This window comes from Megalobrama amblycephala, linkage group LG17 (genome assembly GCF_018812025.1).
Source record: "Megalobrama amblycephala isolate DHTTF-2021 linkage group LG17, ASM1881202v1, whole genome shotgun sequence".
NCBI classification, from domain to species: domain Eukaryota; kingdom Metazoa; phylum Chordata; class Actinopteri; order Cypriniformes; family Xenocyprididae; genus Megalobrama; species Megalobrama amblycephala.
This window is the reverse complement of record NC_063060.1, coordinates 42,908,021-42,922,580: the sequence shown is the minus strand read 5'-3', so window position 1 is coordinate 42,922,580 and position 14,560 is coordinate 42,908,021. Positions and strand designations below refer to the sequence as shown.

The window sequence follows — 14,560 nt, the reverse complement described above, 5'->3', positions numbered from 1 at the left end:
CAAGAGTTTCACAAAGACTACAAAGCTTTTATGGCAGACATAATTGATAAAGGCTATGCTAAAAAAGTCCCTTCAGAACAACTGGAACGCACAGACAGGAGTGTGGTATATTCCACATCACGGGATATATCACCCAAAAAAGAACAAAATTAGAGTTGTTTTTGACTGCACTGCAACCTACCAGAACTTCTCACTGAATAATCAATTGTTGCAGGGACCTGACCTAACCAACACTCTCATAGGTGTACTGAAACCCGTTTCAGACAAGAACCAATTGCTATCATGGCGGACATCGAAGCAATGTTCTACCAAGTGAAAGTCCCAGACCATGACTCAGATCTTTTGCGATTTTTGTGGTGGCCTGAAGGAGATCTAAGTAAGCCTACAGAGGAATACAGGATGATGGTGCATCTGTTCGGGGCAACTTCTTCTCCCAGTTGCGCATGCTTCGCTTTGCGAAAGGCTGCAATGGATGGAAAAACAGAGGAAACAGCTGAAGCTGCCAATACTATTCTCCAAAATTTTTACATGGACGATTGCTTAAAATCTGTCGCCTCAGAGGATGCAGCAATCAAATTATCACAAAATCTGATATCCTATGTGCTCTAAAGGTGGATTCCACTTGACAAAGTGGGTAAGCAATAGCAGATCAGTCCTGTTATCCTTTCCAGAAACAGAAAGATCCAAAGAAGTCAGGAACTTAGATTTCAATAAAAGCAATCTGCCAGTTGAAAGAGCTCTTGGAGTACAGTGGTGCACAGAATCAGATTCATTCAGATTCTCCATAAACGTACAAGAGAGACCTGCTACGAGAAGAGGAATGCTTTCTGTAGTGAGCTCTATATACGATCCTCTTGGTCTTGTATCACCCTGTATCCTTCCAGCGAAACTTATTTTGAGACAACTGTGCAAAGATAAACTGGGCTGGGATCAAAATATGCCAGAAAAGCAAGCACAACAATGATTCCGATGGCAAAAAGACATACAACAACTGTCAGACTTCAGTGTAAGCAGATGCTTCAAGCCAAACAACTTTGGACCCACAGAGTCTGCCCAATTACATCATTTTGCAGACGCAAGTGAAAATGGATATGGAACGGTCTCCTATCTAGTACTCACAAATGAGCATGGAGAAAAACACTGTTCATTCGTAATGGGTAAAAGCAGAGTTGCGCCGCTGAAACAGGTAACAATCCCTAGAATGGAGTTGACTGCAGCAGTGGTGGCAGCGAAAATGGACAGGATGTTAAAACAAGAGCTTCAGTTACAACTTAAAGATTCTGTATTTTGGACTGATAGCCTCACAGTATTGCAATGCATTGAGAATGAAGCCTCACGGTTTAAAACATTTGTTGCCAATAGAGTTTCCTTCATCAGAGAAGCTTCTGAGCCTTCACAGTGGAGATATGTTGGCACATCACTAAACCCAGCAGATATGGCATCTAGAGGCATCAAAGTAGAAAACTTCATGAAAAAGCAAAATTGGATCAAAGGACCAGAATTCCTTTGCAAACACGAGAATGAATGGCCTTTGCGACCAGATCAGGCAAGTGCAATGGAGGTAGAATTGAAAAACTCAGCTGTAGTAAATTGTGTTAGTGCTACAGAAAAAAGGAAACCTATGGATAAACTGATTGAGTATTATTCAGAATGGTACAGGTTGAAGAGGGCTATCGCTTGGATGTTACGTCTGAAAGAAATATTACTGCACCTATCAAACAAGAGATGCGAAATTCAAGCTACCATAAGTCAGACAGAAAATAATCCAAACAAACAACAAGCTCATTTGCAAACTCAAATGTTCAAGCTGAAACAGACACTGACCAAAAAACCTCTTTCAGTAGAAGATGTAGAAGATGCAGAACTGAGTCTGATTCGTTACAGTCAAAGACAGACATTTCCGGACGAATTCAAGTCTTTGCAAAGCAGTAACCATGTCAAAAGAAGTAGCCCTCTGTCCAAACTGGATCCAGTAGTGCAAGACGGCATACTCAGAGTAGGTGGACGTTTAAATCAGTCTGCAATGCCAGAATCTGCCAAGCATCCAGCAATTCTTGACAAAAAGCAGCATATAACTTCTTTGATTCTGAAAGATATACATAAAAACACAGGTCATAGCGGCATAAATCAAATCCTTGCAAAACTACGAAACAAGTTTTGGGTTGGAGCTGCCAACACAGCCATTCGAAAGCTAATTTCTAAATGCACGGTGTGTAGAAGGTTAAATGCCAGAGTCAGTGAACAGAAAATGGCAGAACTACCGAGAGATCGTCTTATGCCAGATGAACCTCCCTTTACACATGTAGGTGTGGATTTTTTTGGTCCCTTCTTAATAAAGCGAGCACGCAGCATTGTCAAGAGGTATGGAGTGCTGTTTACGTGTCTGACTATAAGAGCAGTTCATATTAAGGTAGCCAACAGTCTTGATACCTCATCATGCATAAATGCCATACGACGCTTCATCGGCAGGAGGGGGCAGGTGTCTACAATTCGATCGGACAATGGTACGAACTTCATTGGTGCTGAAAGAGAGCTTAAAGAAGCCATCCAAGAATTAGATCAGTCCAAAATAGCTGAAGTTCTTGTCCAAAAAGGAATCAAGTGGATCTTCAATACCCCTACAGCATCGCATCAAGGAGGAGTGTGGGAGAGACAAATCCGCACAGTTCGAAAGATTTTGAATTCTGTATTGAATCAACAGATATTAGACGATGAGGGGCTTCACACAGTTTTGTGTGAAGTTGAAGCCATTATAAATGACCGACCGATTACTAAAGCGTCAGATGACCCAAATGACTTGGAGCCTCTGACTCCAAATCAGCTCTTTCTGATGAAAAAACAACCAGTCATGCCACCTGGAGTTTTTGTGAAAGAGGACTGTTATTCTCGCCGAAGAGGGAGACAAATTCAGTATATGGCAGACCTTTTTTGGTCAAGATGGACTAAGGAATACCTGCCGCTATTGCAGGAGCGACAGAAGTGGCAGAAATTGAAAAGAAACTTGGTACCGGGAGACATTGTTCTCATTGTGGATAATTCTGCCCCAAGAAATTCTTGGATTATGGGAAGAATCCTCAAGACCACACCAGATGCTTCTGGTATTGTTCGATGTGCTTGTGTTCAGACAAAAACATGTCAGTTGGACAGACCAATATCAAAACTCTGCTTATTGCAAGAAGCTGAAGAAGAATAAGAGCTTTACATAAAGACTGTGAATTTAAATTTCATGGACATTGTGAGTTTTCTGATATAACTGATTAAAAGATCAGAAATTACTGTTATGTCTCTATTCAAGTATAGAAAAAGTTAATTGTTATGCTACCAGCATAGACAATTAGGGGCCGGAGTGTTAGAGCCATAACAACATTAATAATTTTGTAATATTTTTTCCTTATATTAAGAATGATTATGTTTTCGAAAAATGTGTATTTTGGATTATTTGTATTTGTATCACGTGACTGTGACTAGTTATATACGTATTACGTATGCGTAAAAAACTTTGAGGAAGAATACGGAAGGAAGGAAGGGTTGGAACTAGACAGTCTTTTGACCGTGAAAATTTCTTGTTTTGGAAACTGGAATAAGTGTAGACTTTCTTTTTGAATTTATTTTGTAATGTAATAAGACAAAGAAAAAGTAAACATTTACAAGAAAAGTATTTGATTCACGCGTCAAATCCTTTGTGCCACACCCTAATGGAAATGGTGAAGAACAAGGCTTGGATCACCATTACACCAACATTTGATTGAAAACAAACACTTTTATTTAAAAATAAAGACACGAAAAATAGGCTGCCACTATAACCAGTAGATGGTGGTAGATAAGCACTTATTGGCTTATAAAGTTAAGCACTTTATGCACTAAAGTAGGAAAAGTCAAAGTCTTTCAAATCTTTAAATTACAATGTGTCAACTACGCTTTTTATGAGAGGATTTGTGAGCTTAGGTCTTATTAAACTGGCACTAAAAAGAAACTTATTCAATGTTTTGAGGGATATTGAGCTGAGTTTAACAACAATTCTGACTGGCCATTATTTTCAACAGTAAAGCATGTGCTTGGCTACAGTACTCAATGCTGCAAAATCATGTTGTAAATATACACATTTGCAGCGATTAACGTGCCAGGTTGGGGTGAAGCTGGGGCGACTGACTGCACTCAGCAAGTATATTACACTTAAGCGACAGGGGACATTAAAACGCTCAATGTACTAAGTGATATTAACAGACCAAACTTAGTAGCTAAACATCATACTAATAAAGTCTACTACAGAAAAGCAGTTGAGCCCAGAATTTGAATTTTCCTCCCATAGAACATGGCTTATTGTACTAAGACAGTGATATTAAATGACCAAACCAAGTAAACATCATACTAATATACCATACATGTACAGCAAAGCAGATGAGCCCAGAATGTAATCGCAATTCGTTTAATTACACGTTTTCCTCCCATAGAAAACCATTATAAAGAAAAAGCTTAACGTCACTTAATGTAGCCTACTAAGTGATCAAAGATCAAATTCTGCACAAAACAATCATTCTATATAGTATTCTTTATTAGTATAGTGTTGACTAAGTTTGGTCTTTTAATGTCACTGTCTTACATTAATCCTCGTTTATGGGAGGAAAATGCTTAACGTAATTAAACGTGTTGCGTTCATATTCTAGACTCATGTGCTTTTCTGTACAAGTTATGTGTTTTGGAATGTCCCAGCGACAGGAATGAACAAACCAAACAAAATCTAAATCTTTTGCGTACCCCCGGTTGGGAATCACTGATCTAAACATGTGTAAAATACTCCACACAACAACTGGTTTATGACAGTTTTATTTTCGATACAGCTTATTTTATATAGTTTTTACCATGCCTAAAAATATATTTAACAAACATTAGAAGTAGCCTATTAGAAGTAAAAATGATACATTTAGGTCTAAAAGTTATTCATGTGTAATCAAAAGTCGCGTCCCGTTTCCACCGTAACGATGCTGCTTCTCCTGCCGGTTGATGGGCTCGCGTTCGGCGGTGGAACTCATTTCAGACCACCGCCCTCCGTCTCACTCGTAGCCGAAAGATGCTTTGGCTGCTTCCATAACCTGCCCATAAACAATCAGTGCACAGTTCTGAGAACATATTTCAATATCCAAAGTAATTATATTCAGTATCTTTGGGAATAAATTGGATAATTTTACGCAAGGCTTCAAGTGTTTCCTTCATCCGAAAGACGGATGCGACACTCGTTAACTGACATCGCATCCCTGTAGTTTGCTTTGCATTAAATAAAATGATTTACAGCACAGCAACGATTTTATAGAAGAAATAAAACATACACAAACCTGTATTTTATAGACAAAATGCATCAAGTCGGCGGGGCGGGGCAGCGCTGAGAAGCTGAACGTCATGTGATGATCGCGGCTGACCTGCCTTCCGTTTCCATCATACTCCTTCCGTTTCCATCATACTCTCTCTCACACACATACATTCTTCTCTCACACACACATATTTTCTTCAGACATGCATGAATATATATGTATGTAAAAGGAGAATGTATGTGTGTGAGATGTGTGTGAGAGGAGAATATATGTATGTATGTAAAAGGAGAATGTATGTGTGTGAGAGGAGAATATATGTGTGTGAGAGGAGAATATATATGTATGTAAAGAGGAGAATGTGTGTGAGAGGAGAATATATGTGTGTGAGAGGAGAATATATATGTATGTAAAAGGAGAATGTATGTGTGTGAGAGGAGAATATATGTGTGTGAGAGGAGAATATATATGTATGTAAAAGGAGAATGTATGTGTGTGAGAGGAGAATATATGTGTGTGAGAGGAGAATATATATGTATGTAAAAGGAGAATGTATGTGTGTGAGAGGAGAATATATGTGTGTGAGAGGAGAATATATATGTATGTAAAAGGAGAATGTATGTGTGTGAGAGGAGAATATATGTGTGTGAGAGGAGAATATATATGTATGTAAAAGGAGAATGTATGTGTGTGAGAGGAGAATATATGTGTGTGAGAGGAGAATATATATGTATGTAAAAGGAGAATGTATGTGTGTGAGAGGAGAATGTATGTGTGTGAGAGGAGAATATATATGTATGTGAGAGGAGAATGTATGTGTGTGAGAGGAGAATGTATGTGTGTGAGAGGAGAATATATGTGTGTGAGAGGAGAATGTATGTGTGTGAGAGGAGAATATATGTGTGTGAGAGGAGAATATATATGTATGTAAAAGGAGAATGTATGTGTGTGAGAGGAGAATATATGTGTGTGAGAGGAGAATATATATGTATGTAAAAGGAGAATGTATGTGTGTGAGAGGAGAATGTATGTGTGTGAGAGGAGAATATATATGTATGTAAAAGGAGAATGTATGTGTGTGAGAGGAGAATATATGTGTGTGAGAGGAGAATATATATGTATGTAAAAGGAGAATGTATGTGTGTGAGAGGAGAATGTATGTGTGTGAGAGGAGAATATATATGTATGTAAAAGGAGAATGTATGTGTGTGAGAGGAGAATATATGTGTGTGAGAGGAGAATATATATGTATGTAAAAGGAGAATGTATGTGTGTGAAGAGGAGAATGTATGTGTGTGAGAGGAGAATATATGTGTGTGAGAGGAGAATATATATGTATGTAAAAGGAGAATGTATGTGTGTGAGAGGAGAATGTATGTGTGTGAGAGGAGAATATATATGTAGTAAAAGGAGAATGTATGTGTGTGAGAGGAGAATATATGTGTGTGAGAGGAGAATATATATGTATGTAAAAGGAGAATTTATGTATGTGAGAGGAGAATATACAGCTATGGAAAAAATTAAGAGACCACTTAACATTGATTTCTGAACTTGGAGTGGTCTCTTAATTTTTTCCATAGCTGTATATGTATGTAAAAGGAGAATGTATGTGTGTGAGAGGAGAATGTATGTGTGTGAGAGGAGAATATATATGTATGTAAAAGGAGAATGTATGTGTGTGAGAGGAGAATATATATGTATGTAAAAGGAGAATGTATGTGTGTGAGAGTGCCAGAATGAATTTTGGCTTGATTGGCTCTTCATATAAATGTGTTTCATACAGATGAAAGAGACTCAGACTTTACAATGAAATAAAGCAGCATGTGTGTTAGAAACATGTGATATTGAATGATTAATGTTACTTTAGTATTCAGACAAATGAAGGTTTAGTTTTATTTAAAGGTGAACAGGAGGAAGAAGCTCAGATGAGTCTGTCAGCAGAAATCTTCAGGCTCTTCAGTATCAGACCTACAAATATAATAATGTTTGGATTGAACTCATCCATAATGATTAAAATGTTGTATTGCTGTATGAATATTATATTTAACATTTATAACTTGAGCAACAACCTGAGCCAATCAAATTTTAACTTTTGGCTTGTGACAAAGGAAGGCGATTGCTAAATTGTATATATGAACAGCAAATTATATTAGAGAAAAGTCCTGTACAAACTGTTGTCATCTTTTTGCCAGTGGGTTTTCTTAGATTTGTCTGAGATGCTCCTGGCCATGATTAAAGCAAGGCATTGTCTGGAGTCTTGTCTGTTATTGCAGTGCAGCAGGTTAGTAGAGATCCAGTTTATGAATGATAGTGTCCAGAGGGGCGAGACGCCGTCTGATGAAGCCAATCTTATGTTTCTGGGGGATGAACACTGTCAGAGAGGGAACCACCTGAGAATAATATTTGTGATTGGGGTCACGTGTGATCTGAAGTAGATAGACATGTCACGTAAATCATGTCAGGTTCCCTGGTTTGGGATCGGGTCAATCTCAGATGTCTGGGACACACAGAGGCACTGAGGTAACTTAAGTCAGGTGCAGAGAGGGAATTTCTACCACACAATTTTAATATATTCCATTAAGTTCAATCTACTTTTTAGCATGTCTTAACCACAAGAGCTAACCTTAAAAACATTCAGTGTTAGTCTTGATTCACTAAAATGACCAAAATAAATACTTTACAGAACTTTGACAATAATATCTCACTGCTCTTCTGTCATATCCTAAATGCTTATTAATTCATGATGCTTGTTTATTCATGATTGTGTAAATTGGTCTTTTTTAAATTTAGTTCTGCCCTTAAGAAGCTACATAAGATGCATCACATTTTACAGATCATCCTGTTCAAACTTTTACACCCCCTTAATGTAGTGTTGCTTTCATATGAACTTTTAATTTGTAATGTTTCATTCCCTGCATTAGCCAAAAAATAGGCATTACTGCAGGGTTATGTACATTTTGTGTTGAATTTCCAGCAAAATATAAATATAGGATGAACAGTATACTGTTTTAAAATGAAAAAGTGTTCACAGCTTTGTGTATTGAGTCTAAAGCTTATTTTTATTACAAATTAACTGTATATATACTTCAACTAAAAGCTTAAATTGGTTATTGTTAAACAACAATTACTCGGTGGATTAAGTGTATAATTATCAATCAATAAAATAAAATAATTATAATAATCAACTGTAAAAGCCAAGCAAATATGTTTTTAAAATTCCTTTACAGTGAAGTGACCTTTAATCTGGAGCAAACCTGGAGGATTGACTTTGTTGCATCAGAGATGTCTCTTTGCTCTCAGTTGATACACAATTTCCATTTGAGATCTCTTGCCCAGAATAAAACCTGCTATGCTGCTTTCATGGTACCTAAAAGCCCAAACTAATCTAACACTTATCTGGCTAGCCACACCAGCTTCATGGACCCCTGTTGTAGGAGTTTCTGCTTTAAGGGACCTCTATAGGGATTGAGGGATCAACACACCTCCAGTCTTTACTGATGGTCTTTAGTTACAAACAAAGTTAAATGCTGCCCTCTATCTGCTGAAGTTAGTCATTGTATGTGGTGTATCTAATCAGTCATGAGTTCGAGGATTTAGGAACATGAATGTTAGTATTTGCTCTGACTACCTCACAACAATTGCTGGCCTATATAACAAAAAATTACCATTTACCAAATTTACCCAAGGGTCAGACATGTTTTAGAACAGGAAAGTACTCTTAGCAGAGACTCTGGGGGAAACACACCCCTCAACAGAGAGAGTTTTGAATCTTTATTATAATATCCAAGTATTTCTGTTGTGAAGTTGAGATTTTACAAATCACACTGAAGACTTTTGAAATGATACCAAACATGAAAGGGAAAACACAATGAAATCACAAGAAACATATGTGATATAAGCATTTTAGTGAACTTTTGCCATTCCGAGTGGACTTTTGGTGCCCTGAGCCAGGTAGAGAAGGAAAGGGAGAGAGGAGAGGAGGGTTTAGGATGGGTGAGCAGAGAAGATTAGGTAAGATATATGTTTCCCTCTTTTCTCTCACCAGTATGTTTCGAGTTTCCAGTCTCTTTTGCCATTATTTTGTTAAAGGATTAGTCCACTTTCATATTAAATGTTTTTTGATAATTTACTTACTCCCATGTCATCCAAGATGTCAATGTCCTTCTTTCTTCAGTTAAAAAGAAATGAAGGTTTCTGTATTTCCTGAATCTTCCCTATTCAAATTACAGAATGAACTCTGTACCAGTTCCGTTTTTTCCGTAAGTTAAATAGGGAAGATGTTGGATATACAGCGTAAGATTGTTTAAAATGCAGAAGACGGTCTGGTGAAAGCACTTGCAAGGCGATCATTTGTGTTTATAAAGCATATACATTTTTATATTTTTTTGAAAATGATCGATTGTTTCTCTAAGATAAGACCTCTTATTCCTCGTCTGGTATCGTTTAAAGCTCTTTGAAGCTGCACTGAAACTGTAATTTGGACCTTCAACCATTTGGAGGCCATTGAAGTCCACTATAAGGAGAAAAATCCTGGAATGTTTTCATAAAAAAACTTAATTTCTTTTCAACTGAAGAAAAAAGGACATGGACATGACATGGGATGAGTAAATGATTAGGAAATTTTAATATGAAAGTGAACTAATCCTTTAAGTTTGGGATCCCTGTTTGTTTTATTTTTTTCTCTTCAGCCCAGTCATGTTGAGGTTGACTGTTTGCCCCCCAGAACTCACCTGTCTCGGCCATCTCACCTGGTTCTGGTTTTGGACTCTGGATTCTCTCTCACACTCTCTGGATTCTCTCTTGCTGTTCTATCAGCCTGATCTTTACCATGAAGTTTGATTTCTCTGATACTGTCTGCCCCTTGTTTGATCTCTCTGTTCATCTGACCTCGACTTCTCATCTCACAAATTGAATTTTATTTGCTGATGGACTAATCTGGATTTTGACCCAAGCCTGTTTGACTTTCCTCCCTGCCTATTGTCCAGAGTTGGTTCGAAACATAACATTTACTCCATCTGATTGTATTGTATTGTGCAAACTCATGAATTAAACATTAATCCATCTGTTATAAAGAATAAAGTCAGTATCAATTGGCTTCTTGTAACAGTTGCACTAAGTAGAGTGAATACAAGAAACATCGGACGCTGGACACTAAAATCGCACTAGTTTACAAAGACGTACCTGCAAAGAAAATCCAACCACTGGTATGTTCTCTGTTTTTATGACACTCTCAAAACATTTTGGATAAATGAACTGCAATTATCTGAGCATGTTAGCAAACGTGACAACGTTGCTTAAATGTTTGGAATAATTAAGTTTTAATTAATGTTTTTTGTAAGATGCTCACCAAGGCTGCCTTTTTTGGATTAAAAATAGTAACTAAAATATAATTAAAGTTTAAAATAACTGTTTTCTATTTTAAAATGTAATTTATTCCTTATGATGGCAAAGCTGAATTTTCAGCAGCCATTACTCCAGTCTTCAGTGTCACATCATTCAGGTACAGTAGGTTAATGCCTATGACAAACTGACAATTTCATAGTGCACAGTTGAGGAGAGTTTAATTTGCACACTCATTCAGTCCACATCTATTCAGGTTATGTGATTGTGATATGTAGGTAAAGATGTCCTGCACCATTCTGTATCTGCTGTGCTTCTCTTTTTTAGCTGTGCCAGAATGTCTGAGGTCCAGACAAATGTTCTCACAGGGATCCAGTCTAGCTGGCAAGCTGAAATCCACTGTGAGTTCCCTGAAGAACAGACTGCAGGCACGAGGAACACTACAACAGCTCAGAAAAAATGGTGACATATCTGCTGTTCTCATAATTTCTGTCAGCCTATACTTGTAAAACACTGAACAGTGTCTGCAGTACTTGTCCTAGCTGTCCTGCAGTAGAGATCAGTGAAACATTTATAGTCTGTTGACAAAAGTACAAGTGTATTCAGACACCAGCTTTAGTATAATATTAACCATCCAACAAAATGAATAATAAGCATTATTATCCTATATATTACTATACTATATGTGTGATTATTGTGTTTGATTATTTTTTGCAAAACATGATCTGATTCACACAGATTATAAAGTGGCATTTGGAGCCACACTTGGATCAAATGGTGACTTTGGACCCTTCAACACTCCAGTCACTCTGGTTTACAATAATGTCTATGTGAATGAAGGAGGAGCTTACAACCCATCCACTGGTGTGTGCTCTTATAATGAACCCGTATCAGTGTTTTATATCACAATGAAAACTACATTTTGTCAAAATGAACAGTGCAATTATTTAAAACACTGTTAATTGTACTGTTGCAGGGATCTTCACAGCACCTGTAAGAGGAGCCTATTTCTTCAGTTTCTCTGGACATAACCGCTCATCTAAAGTTCTGAATTTAGGACTCTTTAAAAATGAACAACAGATGGTAATTGCTTTCAATCATCCTTTTGGTGACCGCTATGAATCAACAGCTAATTCAATCTCTTTGACTCTAGAGAGAGGAGATCGTGTTTATGTGCGTCTCCGAGAGACTTCATGGGTCTTTGATAATTACAGTCACCACAATTCATTTGTTGGTCATTTACTTTTCCCTCTTTGACAATCTTACTAGATTCATGAAGCTCCAAATCACAAATAACATTTCTTTTTCTTCTTTTTCAAGACTAAAATGTTATTCTGGTGTGTTTTCATATGAATAAGAAGAGCTTTTAAGGACAAGATTTGGTGAAAGCTAGTGTGGTAAAACAGCTGATGTAGATGGAGGGAACAAGCACTAGACTGCTGTATGAATATTATATTTAACCCTTATAACTTCAAAGCTAATAAAATTTCAAAAGTTAACTTTTAGCTTGTGACAGAGTAGAGAGATTGCTAAATTGTATATATGAAGAGCCAATTATATTAGAGAAATCATCATGCTATCTTTGCTCATGTACCTGTTCTATACAAACTGTTGTCATCTTTTTGTCTCATCTCATCTTTGATTTGTCTGAGATACTCCCGGCCATGATTAAAGCATATCTAAGGCATTGTCTGGAGTCTTGTCTGGTTACTGCACAGCATGTTACAGTTCCCAATGATAGTGTCCAGAGGAGACTGGATGCCGTCTGAGGAGGCCAATATCAGGAACCACCTGAGAATAATATTTATGATTGGGTCACGTGTGGTCTGGACTAGATAGACATGCCATGTCAATCATGTCAGCCCCGTTAGAAATTTTACGTTCCCAGAACATTCTCATCCCCACTGGTGTTAAGGACGTTACCTAGTTACATTCACAGACGGTCATGATGTGGAATTTCTTTTAAGGTTCGGGGGACGTTATTTGGTGGACCTTCAGGAAACATTTCAGACATTCTCTGAACGTTTAGGGAACCATACTTTATTTGGAAATGTTCTCAGAACATCCTGCTGCCCTTGTCAATTTAATTGAATTGAAAATAGTGATGTTACGATCTGTGCCAACGCTTCAGAGCATGTGTCGAGAAAACCCAGAAGATTTAAGTGAAGCACACTAAACACTTCAAACCTCCTGTAAGATTGACTTACACACAGACATCAAGAATCAGTGTATGAATCTCAACAATGGTGACATGCTTCATGCCGCAATGCATTCTGGGAGCCATGGATGAGTTTTGTATGAGGCACCCAGAATGCATTCAATCTAGTATGTATGCTTAGCGAGCTTCTGTTGAGTAGAGTCTGACATGAGTTTGCATATTCATCTCATCTTGTGTTTTTATCATGCATCATATGGCAGACGTCACACTTGTTTATTCAGGTGTGTAGATTTATTGTTTTATTACATGGTTTACTGTTTCTGCGAAAGTTCACGAGTCCAGTTTTGTCAGGAAATCAGGCCAATCTTACATACTTGAACATCATAATATAGGCTTTTAAACCCTTTGATGGTGTTGTTTTGTTCATGTGTGGCACATTTTTCACGTGGTTTAACTGTCAGCCAAATTTAAAAAATAGATTTTCTTTCCTCATTATGAATTAAACATTAATCCACCTTGTATAAAGTACCAAATCAGTTTTCGCTGGCTTTCTATTTTTCTTGTAATAGTTGTACTACTCAGATATCTAATACACCAAGTGAATACAAGAAACATCTGATGCTTTAACACTGAAATTGCACCATTTACAAAGATGTACCCGCAAAGAAAATCCAACCACTGGTATGTGCTCTTCTGTGCTATTGCTTGTGTCAATTTTGGCTAAATGAACTGCAATTGTTTGAGCATGTTAACAAACATGAATGTTTGGAATAAATAAGTTTTTGTTTTGTGTTTTTTTTAAAGATGCTCATCAAGGCTGCATTGATTGGTTCATAAATACCGTAAAAAAATAGTAACTGAAATATTATTACAATTTAAAATAACTGTTCTCTATTTGAATATATTTTCAAATGTAATTTATTCCTGTGATGGTAAAGCTGAATTTTCAGCAGCCATTACTCCAGTCTTTAGTGTCACAGGTTAATACTTCTGACAAACTGACAAATGGATAGTGTACAGTCTCCTCTTCAGTTTGCACATTCATTCAGTCCACAGCTGTTCAGGTTACATGATTGTGACAGATAAAGATGTCCTGCACCATTCTGTATCCACTGCTGCTTCTCTTGTTCAGCTGTGCCTGTATGCCTGAGGTCCAGAAAGAAGAGAAGGAAGTACAGACTGATAGTACTGGCAATTTGAATGAAGAGGTAAGAGGTGCTGTTTGCACTTCTGGTGAGTTTCAGCAAATCTGCCTCACAAGTATCCACTCTGAGCTGGCAGAGCTGAAATCCACTGTGAGGACTCTGAAGAACAAACTGGAGTCAGCTGAACAGCTCAGGAGAAAAGGTAACCTGTCGGGTCTCACTTCAGTGATGTCCAATTTACAGATGAGAAATTAGTGAAAAAAATCCTATTGATGAAAAAAAAAGTTAGTTATATTGTACACTGGTTTGTGTGTGAATCTTTTGTGAATCTCTGCGCAGAAAACTATAAAGTGGCATTTTCTGCCTCACTTGGAGTCACAGGACACACCGGTCCATTCAACACTGAGGTCACACTGGTTTTCAAAAATGTGCTCGTGAATACTGATAATGTTTACAACCCAACCACTGGTATGTAGAATCTGTATTAATATTCATATATGACACTCTGAAAACTACATGCTGAGGATGTTGGACTTTACATGTTCATTATTATCTATGCTATTACAGGCATCTTCATAGCCCCTGTTAAAGGGAACTATTTCTTCAGTTTCAGT

General features: G+C 37.4%; 1 protein-coding gene across 7 annotated transcripts in view; it reads left to right on the top strand.

The window, feature by feature from the left end:
• Window positions 1-7,555, top strand: part of LOC125250290 (NACHT, LRR and PYD domains-containing protein 12-like) — a 224,965-nt gene extending 217,410 nt beyond the window's left edge. For all 7 annotated transcript variants that reach the window (XM_048162795.1, XM_048162797.1, XM_048162796.1 and 4 more), the window contains one exon: window positions 7,206-7,555. The gene's annotated coding sequence lies outside the window, so the exon portion shown is untranslated. The remainder of the gene's footprint in view (window positions 1-7,205) is intronic.
• Window positions 7,556-14,560: the final 7,005 nt, after the last annotated feature.